Source organism: Aquarana catesbeiana, linkage group LG03 (genome assembly GCF_042186555.1).
Source record: "Aquarana catesbeiana isolate 2022-GZ linkage group LG03, ASM4218655v1, whole genome shotgun sequence".
NCBI classification, from domain to species: domain Eukaryota; kingdom Metazoa; phylum Chordata; class Amphibia; order Anura; family Ranidae; genus Aquarana; species Aquarana catesbeiana.
The window spans coordinates 428,344,573-428,364,495 of NC_133326.1; the positions used below are offsets into that span (position 1 = coordinate 428,344,573).

Here is a 19,923-nt window from a genome sequence, read left to right on the forward strand (position 1 = left end):
TGGATCCTAGGCCCAGGCTGTACATGAGAGCTTGAATTATGAGCAACTATACATAAAGCTGCATCCACTATATGTAAGATAAGATTTGTGTTAAGGCCTGATGACCACTGCTGTGGCACTCTTCACCTTCAGTAGCCACCTTTAATGGACACTTTATATGCATGTGCTGGTACATGGGTGCTTTCAGGACTTAAGTGCTAAAATCATTTCCCAGTGGATGAAAACTATGAACTGTGGATTTGTTGAGGTGAATAGCCACAGGTTATTGCCAAGGTTAACAAGAGCTGATCGTCTAAACCAAAAGGATGAGCATGGGGCATTGTCAATAACACAACCAAGGTCAGGGCAGACAGCATTCTAGCAGGGTCAGGTCAAGCAAGTGTTGAGATACAAGGAGTCATACAGGTCAGAGGTGTACTGGCTGAGGGAAGGTATACGGGTTTAGGCAGATTGAGAACAGACAAAAACCAGGAGTAAAAAAAAAAAGAGCCAGAACTATGAACACAGAAACAGGAACTTGTCAATGACTAGAAAAGTCTCCCCACAATCTAGTCTCAATGCTTCTTCTGTCTCTTTTTTTCACAGTGTGGTCCCCGTACCTTCTTATCTATTATGCAGAATCTCATTGTCAGCCCTTCTTGTCTCACTCCCACCACAATTCTTTACCATTTCTTGTTCTCCTTCCCCTCCACTCTCTGGACTGCCTGCTCCCCCCCCCCCCCACCCTTCCACATCTGGCCTATAGAAAGAGGTCAAGTAAAAGCTTTTGGAGATTTGGGGACATATGTTTTTTAGCACAAATGTAAGCCTATTTAGGAACAGAATAAAGATTATTTCAGTCTCAAAGCCCAATCCAACTTAATTGCACCCTAACACACATCTACTGCTTAGTTGACATGTCTCTGGTGACAGGTTTTCTGGTGTGTCAGTGAAGTACTAACCGTGTCTGTGGGCTTGCTTTTGTCAATGGTCTAACAGTGTCTTTATTCACAAGTTTCTGATTTTGTCAGTACAGTAGTGATTGTGTATCTGGGAGCATGCCTGGAGTGTCAGTACAATACTGATTATGTATTTGAAGACATGTGTCAGAGTACTGATTGCGTCTGACATGTTTTCTGGTGTTTCAGTAAAGCATTAATTCTGTGTTTGCTGACATGTTTCTATTTGTGTCAGAATGGTAATAATTGTGTGCCTCTTGTGAACATGTTGTATCAGTATGGTCTGACTGTCAGAGTACTGATTGCGTCTGACATGTTTTCTGGTGTTTCGGTAAAGCATTAATTCTGTGTTTGCTGACATGTTTCTATTTGTGTCAGAATGGTAATAATTGTGTGCCTCTTGTGAACAGGTTGTGTCAGTATGGTCTGACTGTCTTTGAAAACATTTGTGCTCTCAGTATGGTACTGAATGCATCTTTGCTGACATGTTGCTGGTTTTGTCAGTACAATACTGATTAACTGAGGACATGTTTTTGTTGCAACAGTCACAGACCTCCCCTGTCAGGAGAGCACGTGGTCGGCTCTCTTCTACTCGCAACTGTCAGACCCGAGTGAGGAAAAGCAGATCAACGGCTCTTCCTGTTTACATCATGATCAGCCGTGATTGGACACGGCTGATCACGTGGTAAAGAGCCTCCGTCGGGATAACGCAACCACCGCCCGGCCGTCATTTTGCTATAGGGCGGGCGGGAAGTGCCTAAAGTGAAACAATAAAAATGAAATATTCCTTTTAATATCGTGCCGGTGGGAGGGGGGGGGGGGTCCCTTAGTCTGCCTGTAAAGTAGCACATTTTTGCCATGTTTAGAAAAGTACCACAGCAAAATGACATTTCTAAAGGAAAAAATGTAATTTGAAATTGCTCACGGCTGTAATGTATTGCCAGATCCCAGCAATATACATTAAAAAATCATTTTAAAAAAATCATATAAAAAAACAGCGTGGGTCCCCCCCCACAGTCCATACCAGGCCCTTCGGGCCCCCCAAAATCCATACCAGACCCAAAGGGCATGGTATGGATGGGGGAACCCATGCAGTTTTTTCTTAATTCTGTCATAGGACTCCCCTTAACCACTTCAATACACTATATTACTATATTATATATTATACACTGCACTATATACCCTGCACTGTATTATATATAATACACTGAGTGCACTATATACTCTGAACTAGGGGTGCACCGAATGGAAATTTTGGTACCGAAACCGATACCGAAAATGACAGTTTTTAAAAAATATTTATATTTTTATATATAATTGTATTATATTCAACTTTTTAATTAATATTATCAGATTAAATTAATATGAATTTATTGTTGGCCATTATTGGCACCTTTAGTGCAAGAAAGGTCAAGAAAAATGCAGTCTGCGGTCTCTAACCATCTCTTGTATCATGTCTGCAATCTCTTACTTAAACACTTAAACACACTGCTAATAGTACTAGCAAAATTTCCATTTGGTGCACCGCTAGCAGGTATGATACAAGAGATCAATGCAGCCTCACCAGTGCCCATGACATGCAGCCTGCCTGTGCCTAGCAGCCTCACTAGTGCCTGTTCCCAGCAGCCTCACCAGCAGAGGCGTATCTAGGGTATGGCAGCCATGGCATGTGCCATGAGCGCCATGGTGGGGGCAGCAAAAAAGCCGCTCCCGCACAAAAAATAAAGTCCCACCCATTCTCTTGCGGCCGCCTCACGCACTAATCTATTCCCCAGCGCCACAACCGGCCTGCTGGAGCGCGGCGACAGCACAGCACTTAATTAGCAAGTGAAGAGGGAAGCAACAGGCGCCCTGGGGCCCATGACAGCCAATGAGTTGGCTCTGGCCAGAGTGACCGCCCGGGTCATCTACGTAGCCATAGAGTAACTGGCGGAGGCAAAGCCTAATGCTCCGCCTACCCTCCTCTAAGCAGCTGCTTCATCTTCTCTTCTCGGGGGTCTCCCGGGTCTGTGTGACGTGCTGACGGTGCTGTGATGTGGTCGGTGATGGTGAGGACTCTGAATTGGAACATGGAGGCTGGAGAGCAATGGGTGACTGAGTTGGACAGGTTGGTCCAGCAGGAGATAGAGCTGGACAATCGTTATCGGGCTCTGCAATGGCACGCAGAGGAGGGATATTTAGGGGAGACGACAGAATGCTCTCCGGAGGGATATGACTTTGGCGGCCCTGGATTGCTGTGAGAGAGCCTTACAGATCTTTTTATGTTTGGCGATGAAGGGGAACCTGACCTTGAGGACCTGAGAGAATATAGAGAGTCTATGCTCGGTCTTACAGGGGTCTCAGAGCTCAAACCTGATCTGGACCATTTGCTAAGGAAGGAACAGCATCTGGAAAGGGCATACAGGAAACTGCTAGAACAAGTTCAGCAGCATGCCAGAGAATCGGCAGTGGAAAATCAGGAGATTGCCGTCCCCAAACCTGAAGTGCTGACAATAGGGCAGAGCTCTGCTAACCTCTGCCCAGAAATGATAGCATCTTCTGGGTTCCATGGACAGAAGATGGTGAACCTCTATCCCCAGACATCAGTTGCAGAGACATGGGATTTGATAGACTTTTCTGCTGAGGAAAAACAACCTGATGAGCCTCCAGCAGAAGAGCTGCTATCAGGGCCAAAGTTCACTGTGTTCTGCCCAGCACCAACAGTGGCTTCGGCCTTCTTGAGAGAAGAGGTAGTCGTCCTTTCTCCCACAACACTGACAGGGACATGTGATTTTCTGCCAGCAGCATCTATGGAGTTAAAACAAACTTCTCCAGCTGAAGATCTGGTAACTGAACAGAGGGTCCAAGACCTCTGTCCCACACTTTTACCACTTCCAGAGACTGGGGATTTAATAGACGTTTCTGTAGAGGAGGAACCACCTGGCAAACCCCCAGCAGAAGTGCTGGCAACCGGACAGAGGGTCCAAGACCTCTACCCCACACCTGCAGCAATTGTGGAGGCCCAAGGTGAGGAGGTGGCAGTCTATCGCGAGCTGCAGATCAGGATCCAAGGAGAGAATGCAGTCATCACCTCACAACTGCAGCTTGATCTGGTGTCGGTTGATGGGGCTTCAGTCCCCACCTGTATACCCCAGGGATTCTGGGCAGTCGGCCCAGATCCCCAACAGCAGGATGGAGTGAGCCCAGTCCCCCTGTCTTCTCTCCAGCGGCAGAAAGGATTCCAGGGAGAAGGGCCAGTCCGGGCCTCTCCCCAGCGGCGGATATGTTCTCTGAGAGAGGCAGAGGATGGCTGGGTGAGTAATACTCTGTTTGGAATAATTTGTTTGGGGTACTGTGTGGGTACAGGCAGTAGAGGACTGGAACTATGGACTAACTTCGGAGTCAACCCGTCTGGGGTCTCCTCCTGTGTTAGTCTCCTGCCGAAAGGGGAGAAATGTGACAGACCTAGCCAGAACAGAGGCTGTTGGAGAGGACTGTATGCAAGCCTGTTGCCTTTTGATTATGGGCCCTGGATTTTCAATGGAACAATACTCTTTGTGAGGTGAATGAGAAATCCAGGCTGAACTGTACTAATCGGACTCAGTCGTGTATATATGTATATGTTGTATGGGGACTCCTTACTGTAGATTTGTGTCCCTGAAGAGGGAGGGGGGATTCCTCCAGCAGCCCCCTGCTGATAAGACTGATTCATTCTGTTGGGACACATCCTGTGAGGAGATGCTGGTGTCATCAATTCCAACTACCTGTGTTTATGTTAATGGAATGAGCTGATGACATTGTGCACTATACAATGTAGGAGACGGGACGACTTCTATTGTGTTGATATAACTGTGTGAAGCTCGGTGACCACAAGTCTGGGCGAAAGGTCATGTCTCAATCACCTAGGCTGTATAAAGGATTAGTTAATTACTCATGTTAATTAGGTTACGTTTGTATTGTTAGAGTAATCTTCTCCTGTGTATATAAGACTGTATTCTGGTTCTGAATAAAGTGAGTTCTTGGTAGCAACAAGCAAGTGTCGCCTGTTTGTGCTCAGAGAGGTTGGGATATCTGTATACAGACTGGGAGGAAGTGGTATATGACGGAAACACTCAAGTGGAGTGTGGGACGTTCCGTGACACTGATATTGCTGCATTTATGGGTGCTGATGTTACTGTATTTATGGGTGCTGATGTGACTGCATTTTTTGGGTGCTGGTAAAGCCACATTTATGGGTGCTGATGTTACTGTATTTATGGGTGCTGATGTTACTGCATTTTTGGGTGCTGGTGAGGCCACATTTTTGGGTGCTGATGTTACTGCTTTTTTGGGTGCTGATGTTACTGTATTTATAGGTGCTGATGTTACTGCATTTATGGGTGCTGATGTTACTGTATTTATGGGTGCTGGTGAGGCCGCATTTATGGGTGCTGATGTTACTGTATTTATGGGTGCTGATGTTACTGCATTTATGGGTGCTGATGTTACCGCATTTTTGTGTGCTGATGTTACTGCTTTTTTGGGTGCTGATGTTACTGTATTTATGGGTGCTGATGTTACTGCATTTTTGGGTGCTGGTGAGGCCGCATTTATGGGTGGAGTCAGGGGTAGAACCAGGGGGGTCGAGACAAAATGAGTTTTCGCCTAGGGTGTCAAAAATCCTCTGTCCTTGTCGCACTGCGTCCCTCTCTGTCCTCATCACACTGCATCCCTCTCTGTCTGTTCCCAGTGTCCCTCGATTGTGCGTTAGTGTGTTATTGTTTTTGTATGAGTTACTGTGTGCACCAATGTATTTTAATGAGTGTGACTGTGCCAGTGGGTTGGCATCATCAGTGATTTTTGTATCAGTGTGTGCCCGCGGGCCATTGTGTGTGAGCCAGTCAGCATGTGTATTTGAGTGTATGGGTCATTGTCAGTGAAAGTGCATGTCTTTGAGTATATTAATTATATGTCTCTCTCTCTCTCTCTCTCTCTCTTTCTCTTTCTCTCTCTCTCTATCTATCTATATATAATATATATATATATATATATATATATATGTGTGTGTGTTCTTCTTTAAAATGACTTAAGAAAAAATTAGAGAGCCCAGTGACAAAATTGGAGAGCACTAGGCCTGACAGCCCACTTCTATCAATCTTCAGGTGTATTGCAAAACCATGAAACCTTTCTTGATGAAGAAGACGGAAAGTGGAGCTGAAGGACGGAAGAGACGAAAGTTGGAGGCGGAGGAAGCCAAGAAGTTAAGCAAGTTCTTCATGACCTTCTTTGAAAAGCCTGGAACAAGTTGTTCGACACCTTCCATGGAGTCCCCTGCACCTGCTACAACTTTATTAGACTCTGAAGGTGGATCAAGTACAAATGCATCACAAGTCGAGGAGGAAGTCAAGTCAGATAAATCTGAGTATGAAGAGGTTAGAAGTGAGGAGGCCAGAGAGAACTTGAACATGACAGGTGGGGAAGACGATGGTGGCGGCGATGCTGTGTTTATTGATGAGATTGAACCCGACGATTCTGAACCTGGTGAATTGGATGGTGTTGAAGAGCCTCATACCGTCTTACCAGAAGTTATTGAACAGCATGACATTGGACTTCTGAAATTCGACAAGGAATCTGGAAAAGCAATTCTGCTTGATGCATTGAGAATAAAAATAATAAAGCTGGGTTCAAAGTATTTCCAGAACAGTGAGGGGCCTTTCCTACCAACAAATAACCGCTCAATGAACAAAACTTGGTTCAAGAGGAAATTGGGAAATGGTCGTGGTGAGGAAGTGTCTCGCTCTTGGCTGGTCTATTCCCCTTTAAAAAGTTTGCATTTTGTATCTGTTGTCTTCTCTATTCACGGTCAGACCATCAATCCTCATTGGAGCAGGAAAGTGGATTTCTCCAATGGAAAGTACCTGAAAGGATTAGTGTTCATGAAAATGCTAAGAATCATCGGGAGTGCTTTACACAGTGGAAAGAAATTTAGCTGAAAACAGAGGAGTTATTGACGTGGAACTTCAGTCACAGATTGAGAAGGAAAGAAGTGGCGTGATATCTTGAGGAGAATCCTTCATTGCATAAAATTCCTTGTGACTCAGAACCTGGCTTTGCGAGGACATAGGGAGTCACTTCAGCTGGATGATGACTCCAATGTGGGAAATTTCCTTGGCCTACTGAAACTACTGGCCATCTTTGACCCTGTCATGAAACAACACCTCAGTCATGTGGAAAGTCATCCTGGATCCACGGCTTATCTTTCACTGATGGTCATGCTTTTTGGCACCATCGAAGCTCTCTATGTGTTCTTCTCTCGTTCAACACAGAGCTGGGAAAAACTCAAAAACTCTGTGCCTGTGGTTCTTAAGTCAGTGTCCGAAACAAGGTGAAGTGCAAGGACAGAAGCAGTAAAGCCCATCAACAACTACTTTGAGGAGATAGTTCAAGTTCTCCAGGACATGATAGACAATGAAAACGAGACCAGTGAGACAAAAAGTGATGCAAGACAGCTATATAACCATGTTGAGTTACGATTTTCGGACTTTGCTAGGATTTTGGAACAAAGTGCTCATTCGCATTGACCGTATTCAAAAGAGACTTCAGGATCCTAGCATGAACTTCCATGATGCTGCCCTGGATTTGAAAGCCCTCCAAGATCATTTTGATGATGACAGAGAAGTGTTATGCAGCATACACATGAGCGGACTTTTCGACCAGACTGGTCCGACGGACCTAGTCCGGCGGACAATGCGATCATGTGTGGGCTTCATCGGACCTTCAGCGGACTTTTCCAGTTGAAAATCTGACGGAATTTAGATTTGAAACATGCTTCAAATCTTTCCGACGGACTCGAGTCCGGTCGAAAAATCCGCTCGTCTGTATGCTAGTCCGACGGATGAAAACCCACGCTAGGGCAGCTATTGGCTACTGCCTATCACCTTCCTTATTTTAGTCCTGTCGTACGTCATCACGTACGAATCCGTCGGACTTTGGTGTGATCTGTTCGTTCAAAAGTCCGTCAAAAGTCCGACGAAAGTCCGACGAAAGTCCGCCGGAATGGCCGTCGGACTTTTGTTTTTTGTTGCTGAAAAGTTAGCTCGTGTGTGCATGGCAGTCAGTGAGTCACTCGAAGAAGGATTCAGTCTCTGTCAAGACTGGAATATTGAAGTTGAAAGACGTCAGAGACGAAAAAGAAACGAATGCCTGGTGAGAACTCAAGAGATGCTAGGTTATCAGCCAAGGAGGAGATGCAAAGAGTCTGTCATGGTTATGCAATAGAGTTTGTCTGTTAGCTTACCCGTCTCCATGTGTTCATCTCTAGAGACCAGCTGACCCTCACCTGACTGCTTTTATAAACTCTCCTCTAGCATGGCTCCACCCCAGCTCCTATCAGGGAACCCTATATTAACCTGTGCACTGCAAGCCAGCAGTGCTGATCAACCATTGTGTGTTAGCTTTCGTGTGTATTTGTAGTGTTTCCTACGTCTGATTCCAGTTACCGACCTTGGCCTGTTCTCGACTATGCCTGTCTGCCCCTGACTTTTGGCGTGTTATGTTTATCCTTGTCTGCTAGTCGCCCCAAAATTTGGCTTATCCCTTACTTTCCTTGTTGTTCCAGCCTGCTGCCTCCTACCTCTTCTCCTGTAGTCTACCGTGAGCTGGGAGACCCTGGGGGCCGCCACCTGGAGCCAGACTGCAGCGCAGTCCATCCTCACCATTAGAGGCTCTGGTAAACACTTGCGGGCTCTTAGACTCCGCGCCCTGGGGAATCTATGCTCTAGCTCCCAGTGGGATCTGTGTCAGTGTTCTAGTAGACCAGCTTCCTGAACCTCCCAGGGTTCAATCCGCAGCAGTCAGTCCTAGGGTCCACTACCTTAGCGGTGCACTCCTGACTTCCACGGAGTGCATTTGTCACCTGGTCTCAGTTGACCTTACAGTTTGATCAGCCATGGACCCGGCTGACGTACAGCATCCTGCAGATGATTCATTACATGGCATAGTCCGCAGACTTGAGACCCAGGAATCGCATCAGACCCAGGTGATGCGATTCCTTCAGGATTTGGCCTCTCGTTTTGAACAAGTTCAGGCCTCATTAGGACCCCCGGTTGAACAACCTCAACCGCTATCTGCTGCTGCACCTATCGCACCAGTCACAGCCACACATTCATTACAACTGCCAGCTCCGGCCCGTTTCTCTGGGGACCCCAAGGCCTGCAGGGGGTTCCTTAGCCAGTGCACAATTCATTTTGAGCTTCAGCCCCAAAACTTCCTGTCCGATCGGGCAAAGGTAGCCTATATTATATCCCTCCTGTCCGGCGAGGCCTGGGCTGCCCCTCTGTGGGAACTGAATGATCCAGTGGTTTCTAGCCTGTCTGATTTCTTGAAACTTTTTCATAATATCTTCGAGGAACCGGGTCGTGTCTCCTCAGCGGCCGTCGCCCTTTTAGTCTCTGTCAAGAGTCTGCTTCTGTGGGACAGTACGCTCTTCATTTTCGTACTTTGACTGCTGAGCTGAGCTGGAATAATGAGGCCCTAGTTGCAACCTTTTTACATGGCCTCTCTGATAGAGTGAAGGATGAATTAGCAGGAAGATCCCTCCCTGCTGATCTGGACGGTGTCATCACCTTGTGTAACCAGATCGATATTCGCTTTCTGCAGAGGGCCCTGGAAAAAAGACGCCAGCACTCCCCGTTCTTTAGGCAGCCTGAGCTCCATGTCCCTTCTCTTTGTTCTGCGAAGCACCTCCTGCCTGCTGAGGAACCTATGCAGCTGGGCAGGACAAAGTTATCGCCCGAAGAACGGGCTAGGCGCAGAAATCTGGGCCTGTGCCTCTACTGTGGCGTCAAAGGTCATTTTCGTGATACTTGTTCTCCTTGTCCGGAAAAACGCTCAGGGCTAATACGTCTGGAAGGTGGAGTATTGGACCCTAAAATATCACCTTCACCTTCTCATCTTCTCCTTTCTGTGTTCCTTCATGTGGGCGATTCCCCTCGTTCGGTCTCCGGATACCTGGATTCCGGAGCCACTGGCAATTTCATGGACTGGGGAACTGCATCTTCCATGAAACCTGTTTAAGAGGCTCAATCCATCCTTTGGATAGACTGCCTCATTCGGCCAGGTGGGGTTTTCAATCTTTTGTTCAGGGCTCTCTGCATTCTGTTTGTGTTTCAGCTATCCAGCTTAACTCTTGTGACACGTCACCTTCCAACCAACCTGACCTGACCTCAGGGATCCACTGACCTCTACCCAGTCTGATGGTCCTGTGTTGGATGTCCAGCTCAGACTCCTATGGTCTTCTCGTGACCTTACCCATTCCTAAAAATCCTTTAGTCCTCAATAAGTCCTTTCATCCTCTCCCTACCTCGGTTCCGGTCTCTGAGGATAATCTAAAGTATGAGGTTAGTCAAGTTTTGGATTCCCGGCTCCGTAAAGGCATTCTTCAGTACCTCGTACATTGGAAGTGTTTGGTCCTGAGGAGAGGTCTTGGATCACTGCATCTGAGGTCTTTGCTCCTCGTCTGTTGAGGAGGTTCCATCTGGAGTTTCCCTTTAAGCCTGGGCACAGGCGGGGGAGCGGGAGGCCTCATAAGAGGGGGGGTACTGTCATGGTTATGCAATAGAGTTTGTCTGACAGCTTACCTGTCTCCATGTGTTCATCTCTAGACACCAGCTGACCCTCACCTGACTGCTTTTATAAACTCTCCTCTAGCATGGCTCTACCCCAGCTCCTATCAGGGAACCCTATATTAACCTGTGCACTGCAAGCCAGCAGTGCTGATCAACCATTGTGTGTTAGCTTTCGTGTGTACTTGCTGTGTTTCCTACGTCTGATTCCAGTTACCGACCTTGGCCTGTTCTCGACTATGCCTGTCTGCTTGTGACCCTGACCTTTGGCGTGTTATGTTTATCCTTGTCTGCTAGTTGCCCCGACATTTGGCTTATCCCTTACTTTCATTGTTGTTCCAGCCTGCTACCTCCTACATCTTCTCCTGTAGTCTACTGTGAGCGTGAGCTGTGAGACCCTGGGGGCCGCGACCTGGAGCCAGACTGCAGCGCAGTCCATCCTCACCATTGGGGGCTCTGGTGAACACCTGCTGGCTCTTAGACTCCGCACCCTGGGGAATCTATGCTCTAGCTCCCACTGGGATCTGTGTCAGTGTTCCAGTAGACCTGCTTCCTGAACCTCCCAGGGTTCAATCCACAGCAGTCAGTCCTAGGGTCCACTACCTTAGCGGTGCACTCCTGACTTCCACGGAGTGCATCTGTCACCTGGTCTCAGGTGACCTGACAGAGTCATGAAGGGAACACTCGACCGTCTTCATAGAGAAATGGATGAAAGGTTCACCAGTTTGCATGACACTGACGTCAAGTTTGGGTTCCTTCTCGATGTTGAGGAACTGTGTTACGACACCTACAATAACGACCTAAAAAAAGAAGTGTGAACATTTGGGCGAATTCTACAGCTATGATGTTGATGGACAGCAGCTATATGAAGAAATTTTGCATTGCAAAATGTTGCTATTAAGTCGGGCCAACATGAAAATATCAAGACCTAAAGAGCTTTTCCAATTTGTTGTTCAATATGGAGATGAGAGTGTCTTCCCCAATCTTCGCATTGCTATTCAGATAATGCTAACTATTGCAGTTTCCATCGTCAGCTGTGAGAGATCATTTAGCAAGTTAAAACTAATACTTTCGTATTTAAGAGCATCCATGGGTCAAGACAGACTCTGTGATCTTGCTCTGCTGAAAAAGAGAAGAAACAGAAAAAACTCACTTTGAGCACATCATAGACCAGTTTGCATCAGTGAAAGCAAGGAAGGTGCAGTGTATTTTTTATGTAGTGCCAATCCATAATTTGTTAATTGGAATATAAAAGAGTTTGACTTGTAGTTTTGTTAGCTGTTTTTTTTTTGTTAAGGTTATCTGAAAGATGGGTTTCAAATGTTTTGACAGGGGTGCAGTTTCAGTTCTTGCCATAGGCACCGTTTTCACTAGATACGCCTCTGTCAGTATGGTACTGATTGTGTCTCTAAGGGCATGTTTCTGTTCTGTCAGTTCTCTGTGGATATGTTTCTGGTGTGTCACTTATGGTTGCATCAGAGTGGTATTGGTTATGTTTCTGTGGACATGTTTCTGCATATGCCATTACTGTACTGATTGTCTTTGAGGATCTGTCAGGTGTGTCAGTATAGTACTGAATGTATCTGTTTACATGTTTTGATGTTGAGTACTAGGGATGAGCCAAACTTCCCTGGATTTAATTCAAGCAGGGTTCAGCAAATTTTAAAGAAGTTGAACCCGAACCCCAATGAAATCAAACCAAATCTATCAAATCTATCTATCTGGGCTAATAGGCAAAGTATTGTCAGCAAATAGCTTGGGGGGGGGGGGCACTGCCCTGGGGAACGTGTACCAATGCCCAAAAAAAAAAAAAAAAAAAAAAGAAGAGGTATAGCTTACCCCCAAAGGGGATGCTGAGAATGTACCTAGGTCTCTTGAATAGTGCAGACACTGCCAGTCACACAAGCTCCACCCCACGCACACTGTTAATTCAGGCTCAGTCCTTTTACTATTTATTTCTGAAGAGGTTTAACAGGAGAGGGGTTTAGGGTCACAGGATACAACAAAATGACCAGTACCAACAGTAGGGGGACAAAGTTGTCTCTCTAATCTTCCAAATCAGCTTTCTGGAGGTAGCAGGGAATGGCCAGTATTATTAGGACCCTACAGCAGCAGTGCATATAGCAACCTTTAGCTCTAAGTTCGCTTCTGGCACTGCACAACTAACAGCCCCCAGCATTATCTTTACTGACAGTGTCCCAGGAGCTTTTTTCCACCCAGTATCCGCAGGTAGATGCTAAGTGAGGGAGATTAGCTAGATCCTTCTCCATACCCAGGACTTCAGTGCAGTGCTCTCCAGCAAAAGTAATTCTCAGACTATCTTTTCCAGGCCATCAGCCCAGCAACTGCTGAGTCCCAGGTTGCAGTTTCTTGCCTCTCTGGCTATCTCCCAGGGGCAAAAGTCCGATAGGAGAACTGGAACTCTCCCTGATGAGGAAATAAGCTGCTTAAGCCCCCTCTCATTTATCACCTCGTCAGCCACCTTCTGAATGCCTTGTTCCAGGGATTGGCTGGGGCATGATAAATATTCACAATTTCTCCCAGGGTATGCCAACTTTTGAGCATAACTGTATAAACCAAATTCAGCTCACAGAGTAAGGATTTCCACTTCACTGCTGCAAATTTTACACCTAGGGCCTCTTTCACACGGACGCCTGTCAGTTTTTTAGACGGACCTGAACGGACGCTCCATAGACCTCTATGGAGCGTCGGATGTCAGCGGTGACATGTCCGCTGACATCCGACCCGCTCCGATCCAAAAAAGTGTGACGGAGGAAAAGTCTACTTTTCCATCCGTCTGCAGATCGGATCGGGTGACGACGGGCTCCACGGTCTGTCCTCATCCGATCCCCCATAGCGGAGAGCGGCGCTCTGACAGGTCCGTCCCTGCACAGTGTGCAGATACAGACCTGTCATCTGCCTGCTCAGCGGGGATCGACGGAGTGATCCCCCGCTGAGCAGAGCGGGCTCCGTACACAGACACGTCTGTGTGAAAGAGCCCTTACACTTTTGGCCTACAGCGTTCTATGCACCCTCTGCACTTGACACGTTGGCAATATTGAATCCAGAGCAGGAGCCTCCTGGCACACAGAGCAGAAATTTCACACTGATATAATATGTACTGTGCCCTTCAATCCTTATCCAATTTATTAAAGCACTAATATTTATGAATAATGTTCTAAATAGTTTGATGGCAAATGAGATTTCTTGTTATTTTCTATTAAAATAAATAAATAACAGCACACAAAATATTTGGAAGACTTATGGAGGGGTCTATGTTCTTCCTTAAAAAAAAAAAGAAACTATGAATTGAAATGTTATTTGCTGGCAATTTAAACTGTATAATTTTCTTTTTTTTAAGGCCCCTTGCATATGGGGCGGATCCGCTCGGCGGACTCTGCTAGCTCAGCGGGAGATCGCTCTGTTGATCCCCGCTGAGCTGGCAAATAACAGGTCTGTCTCTGCTCACTGTGCAGAGACAGACCTGTCAGAACCCTGCTGTCCTCTATGGGAGATTGTATGAAAACAGATCCACCTGTTAGTTTTCATCCCATCCAATCCGCTGGACGGATGGTGAACAAATTGCCGTCCGTCTGTTTTGAGCGGATCTTATCGGATCAGATGACAGGCGGCACCAGTGGTTGGGCGCCCTAGGCAGCAGTGCACCCTAGGTGGCTGCCTAGTTTGCTTACTGGTATCACCGGCCCTGGTCTTACCCTACCTGCTCTAAACCCCCCCCCCTCGCAAACTCCGATCCCTCTGTGGCTGTCCAGCAGCTGTCAGATTTGCTCCTCCGCCCACTGTTTGTGTAACAGGGCAGCCACAGAGGGATTGAACTGCAAAAAAAATACCCCCCATTACCCCCCTAATTGCCAGGTACCGCCTGTCCTGCAGCTGCTAATCATCTCTCCCACCTCCCCCTCCCGCCAGCTTTCAGTGCTGCAGGACAGGCACAGAGGGATAGTTTTCTTTAAAAACTGCCCCCCCACGCTGCTCCGACCCCCCCTCCACCTTCCCGATGTCCGGGCACCCCCTCCATGTTGCTAGCCGGCTCTCCCCTCCTTCCCTCCCGCCAGCTGCAGCCACTGACAGATTGCAGTTGGCATGGAGGGGGGTGTTGCGGGTTGGGAGGGCTGGTATACATGTGTTTTACCACCCCCCTTCCTTTCCTGAAAGAATGCAGCCCAGTGATCATTACAGATCGCTCCTGCATTCTTTCATTACTGACTGTCTACTATTGTCAGTTTTGTGAATGAAACAGTGTTTCATTTTATGAATCAATAGAAGTCTATACAGACTCATTATTGATTCATATGCAGCGCAGCTCAGGTTTCAGAGAAAGTCCCAAAGTCCCTTCCTCTGTTTCAAAAAAGAGACAGAAGTCTGTTTAGACCCTTGATCTCTCTCCAAAGCGCCCCCCCCCCCCCCCCGCCCAAAAAAAAAAGTATTCAAAATAAAAAGTTGTAAAAAAAACAAAAAAAAAATGTAACACTGGGGCGGGGGGGGGGGCTTTTAACCCTGCTAGCAGCTGAGGAAAGGGTTAAAAGTGCCTGAAAAGCGCCGCTGCCGAAGCAATGGCAGGGGACGGTTTGGGAGAGGACTTTTCCCCTCCTGCAAGCGCACCGCCCCAGTGTGAAAGCACTTGAGTTTTCACACTGGGGCTGCAGAAGAGGCAGTTTACAGGCCTTTTTCAGGCACTATTTTTAGTGCAAAAACGCCTGTAAAGCACCTCATTGTGAAAGTAGCCTAAGGGTAGATTTAGACATTTGTCTTAATCTCCCTCATCTCATGAAGCCCAATTCCCATTTGGATCAAGTTTCAGAGGCTACTGACAGGCGGTGAGGAAGCAATGCGATGCCTCCTCACTGCCAACCTTAGCCCCATTTTACCAACAAATGCACTGCAACCGCGTGCATCGCATAAGGTTGTGGACAGTTTGCGGCGCATCCCCTTGACATGAATGTGTATTGTGTAGTGTTCGGCAGAAGACATCACTACAAGTTGGGTCAAGTTTGCCCTGAGCGCAAAGCATCAAGGCATCAGCACCTTGTCCACTGCCTATTACAGCTTAAAGCAGAGCTCCACTCAAAAGGGGAAGCTCTGCCTGTTTGCACCCTCCCCCACTTAACTGTCATGTTTTGCATCTTTTGGGGGGGAAGGGGGAGCGGTCTACCTGGTCTTGACAGATTCCCACTTACGGGTAAGATCGGCACGGAAATCTACAAAGCTATTTGGCCCCTCCTCTTTCCCCCTACAGCCTTCTGAGACACACACAGAAGAATGCGGGACCATTCACAAAGCACAGCATGACTCGCTCATACGCAGAAGGAAACCGGCTGTGAAGCCAAAAGGCTTCATTGCCCGGTTTCCCTTAGTCAAGATGCCGGTACCCGCACCCAAAGCTGATTAAAGAATCAGCTCGGGTGCTGACATCACTGGGTTCATGGACAGGTAAGTGTCCTTAAACGTCAACAGCTACAGTATTTGTATAGCTGCTGACTTAATTTTTTGGGGGGGAGACTGAAGCTCCTCTTTAGGGGCGAGGGGCATTTGGCAGCCAGAAATGCAGCTTAACCGCGCATTTTTGCCGCCCCCAACAGCCGGTCTAAACAATACCAAAGGTCTTGTTCACACAGGGTATACTACAGCAAGGCCATGTTTAGCTGCACACGGATGCAAGGGTGTTCCGTGCATCCCATGCAGGCAATCCTTTTGATGTCAATTGGGACACAGCGGCTGCACAGGAATGCACAGGTGTTCTCTGCGCATGCGGGTAAACAGCGCTCCATGTGCGTACGATGTAGCACACCCCATTGAGTGAGGCCTTGGCAGGAATTTATGTTGTGGTTTGTGCAAATAAGGATTTTTTTTAGCGTTTTTCAGTAAATAGCGATCTGATAAACATTTGCGTAAGTATTGTGGGGCTAAAACAAATCAGTAGCACCTTTTTATCCTACAGGTCATGTGCTGTAAGTGATAAATGAAAACATCCAAAATTTTAGAGACATTTTTGCGTACGTTTGATTTTTGCCATTTCGCAAAAAAGGTGCAATTAAAAATTTACAATTATTTGTTTTTTATTAACTCAACACAGGATAAGCTTTTATATTTAGCAGGAATTTTGTAAGCACCTGCTTCTAATTCTAGAGGTCATATGCTTTCAGAAAATATATGGTTTTGTGGGTCTTTCACAAATTCTGAAAGCTGTAAGGGAAAAATGAAAACCTTCAGATTTGAGAAATGTGGATATATACATTTTTGCGTACATTCGATTTTCATCATTTTGCAAAAAGGCGCAATGTAAAAATTTAAATTTTTTGTTTTTTATTAACTCCATACAGGTTAAGCTTTTATATTTAGTAGGAGATTAGCAGGAATTTTGTAAGATTTGCTGTGTATTTATCTGCTAATAATGGTTTTAGTGTATTTTTTGCAAATATATTGGTTTGATAAACATTTGCGCAAATACCGCGGGGTCTAAAAAGTCAGTAGCACTTTTATTCTAGAGGTCATATGCTTTCAGAAAATATATGGTTTGGGGGGGTCTTCCACAAATTCTGAAAGCTGTAAGGGAAAAATGAAAACCTTCAGATTTTTTGAGAAATTGGGATATTTACACTTTTGCGTCTGTTCAATTTTCACCATTTCACAAAAGACGCAATTTAAAAGTTATAAATATTTGTTATATATTAACTCAATACAGGTTAGGCTTTTATATTTAGTAGGAATTGTGTAAAATTTGCTGTGTATTTATCTGCTAACCATGATTTGAATATATTTTTAGCAAAACAATTGTTTTGATAAACATTTGTGCAAATATCGTGGGACCTTAGAAATCAGTAGCACCTTCTTTTTATTCCACTGGTCATGTACTTTCAGAAAATATATGGTTTGGGGGGTATTTTACAAATTTTGAAAGCTATAAGTGAAAAATAAAAAAAGCAAAGGAAAAATTGCAAAAATGGTCTGGCCACCTAAGTGTACAAAATGGAGCACAGGGCCTGGCAGCGAAAGGGTTAATAAACCCCTTAATAAACCCCTCAAAATATAAAATCAGTTCTGTACAGCATTGATTTTGGCTGTTGGTGTTTCACACATTTTTAAAATTTGGGGCTAGAGATAGATAGAGATAGAATTCTATCACACATACATACTCACAAAAGTGAGTACAATCCCTCACATTTTTGTAAATATTTTAATGTATCTTTTCATGTGACAACACTGAAGAAATTACACTTTGCTACAATGTAAAGTAGTGAGTGTACAGCTTGTATAACTGTGTAAATGTGCTGTCCCCTCAAAATAACTCACACAGCCATTAATGTCTAAACTGCTTGCAACAAAAGTGAGTAAAATGTCCAAATTGGGCCCAAATAGCCATTTTCCTTCCTCTGTGTCATGTGACTCGTTAGTGTTACAAGGTCTCAGGTGTGAATGGGGAGCGAGTGTGTTAAATTTGGTGTTATCACTCTCTCATACTGGTCACTGGAAGTTTAACATTCACCTCATGGCAAAGAACTCTCTGAGGATCTGAAAAAAATAAATAAAAATAAATAAATTGTTGCTCTACATAAAGATGGCCTAGGCTATAAGAAGATTGCCAAGACCCTGAAACTGAGCTGCAGCACGGTGGCCAAGACCATACAGTGGTTTAACAGGACAGGTTCCACTCAACCAAAGAAGTTGAGTGCACGTGCTCAGCGTCATATCCAGAGGTTGTTTTTGGGAAATAGATGTATGAGTACTGCCAGCATTGCTGCAGGGGTTGAAGGGGTGGGGGGTGGGGGTCAGCTTGTCAGTGCTCAGACCATTTGCCACACACTGCATCAAATTGGTCTGCATGGCTGTCATCCCATAAGGAAGCCTCTTCTCTTTTGATGCTCAAGAAAGCCTGCAAACAGTTTGCTGAAAACAAGCAGACTAAGGACATGGATTACTGGAACCATGTCCTGTGGTCTGATAAGACCAAGATTAACTTATTTGGTTCAGATGGTGTCAAGCATGTGTGGCGGCAACCAGGTGAGGAGTACAAAGACAAATGTGTCTTGCCTACAGTTAAGCATGGTGGTGGGAGCGTCATGGTCTGGGGCTGCATGAGTGCTACCAGCACTGCAGAGCTACAGTTCATTGAAGGGATCATGAATGCCAATATGTACTGTGACATACTGAAGCAGAGCATGATCCCATTCCTTCAGAGGCTGGGCCGCAGGGCAGAATTCCAACATAACGACCCCAAACACACCTCCAAGACAACCACTGCCTTGCTAAAAAAGCTGAGGGTAAAGGTGATGGACTAGCCAAGCATGTACCCAGATCTAAACCCTATTGAGCATCTGTGGGGCATCCTCAAATGGAAGGTGGAGGAGCGCAAGGTCTCTAACATCCACCAGCTCCGTGATGTCGTCATGGAGGTGTGGAAGAGGACTCCAGTGGCAACCTGTGAAGCTCTGATGAACTCCATGCCCAAGAGGGTCAAGGCAGTGCTGGAAAAGAATGGTGGCCACACAAAATTGACACTTTGGGCTCAATTTGGACATTTTCACTTAGGGGTGTACTCACTTAGGGGTGTACGCTCACTTGTTGCCAGCGTTTTAGACATTAATGGCTGCGTTGACTTATTTTGAGGGGACAGCAAATTTACACTGTTATACAAGCTGTACACTCAGTACTTTACATTGTAACAAAGTGTAAATTATTTAGGGTTGTCACATGAAAAAATATAACAAAAATATATAACAATAAATATAACAAAATATTTACAAAAATGTGAGGGGTGCACTCACTTTTGTGAGATAGTGTGTGTGTGTGTATATATATATATATATATATATATATATATATATATATATATATCAAAAATATACTAAAACTATGATTAGCGCACACAAAATACAACATAATATTCCCACTGAATTTAAAAAATAAAATCATAATGGGTGCATAAATAACAAATATTTGTTTATTTTAAAAACTAATGCCGCGTACACACGAGCGGACTTTTTGACCAGATGGTCCGACGGTCTATCCAACGGACTTTTGGCGGACTTCCGACAGACTTTCCAAACGGACTTGCCTACACATGATCACACCAAAGTCTGACAGATTCCTACGTGATGACGTACGACCAGACTAAAATGAGGAAGTTGATAGCCAGTAGCCAATAGCTGCCGTAGCGTCGGTTTTCGTCTGTCGAACTAGCATACAGACGAGCAGACTTTTCGATAGGAACTGGGTCCAGCGGAGTTCCGATGTAAAGATTTGAAACATGTTCCATATCTAAAGTCCATCAGATTTTCGACCGAAAAAGTCCACTGCAGATCCGATGAAGCCCACACACGGTCGAGTTGTCCGTCAGACCAGTCCAGTCGAAAAGTCTGCTCATGTGTACGAGGCATAACTCCACT

General features: G+C 45.7%; 1 protein-coding gene across 1 annotated transcript in view; it reads left to right on the forward strand.

The window, feature by feature from the left end:
- Positions 1–19,923, forward strand: part of LOC141132416 (electrogenic sodium bicarbonate cotransporter 1-like) — an 890,811-nt gene that overhangs the window by 599,904 nt on the left and 270,984 nt on the right. The window lies entirely within an intron of this gene.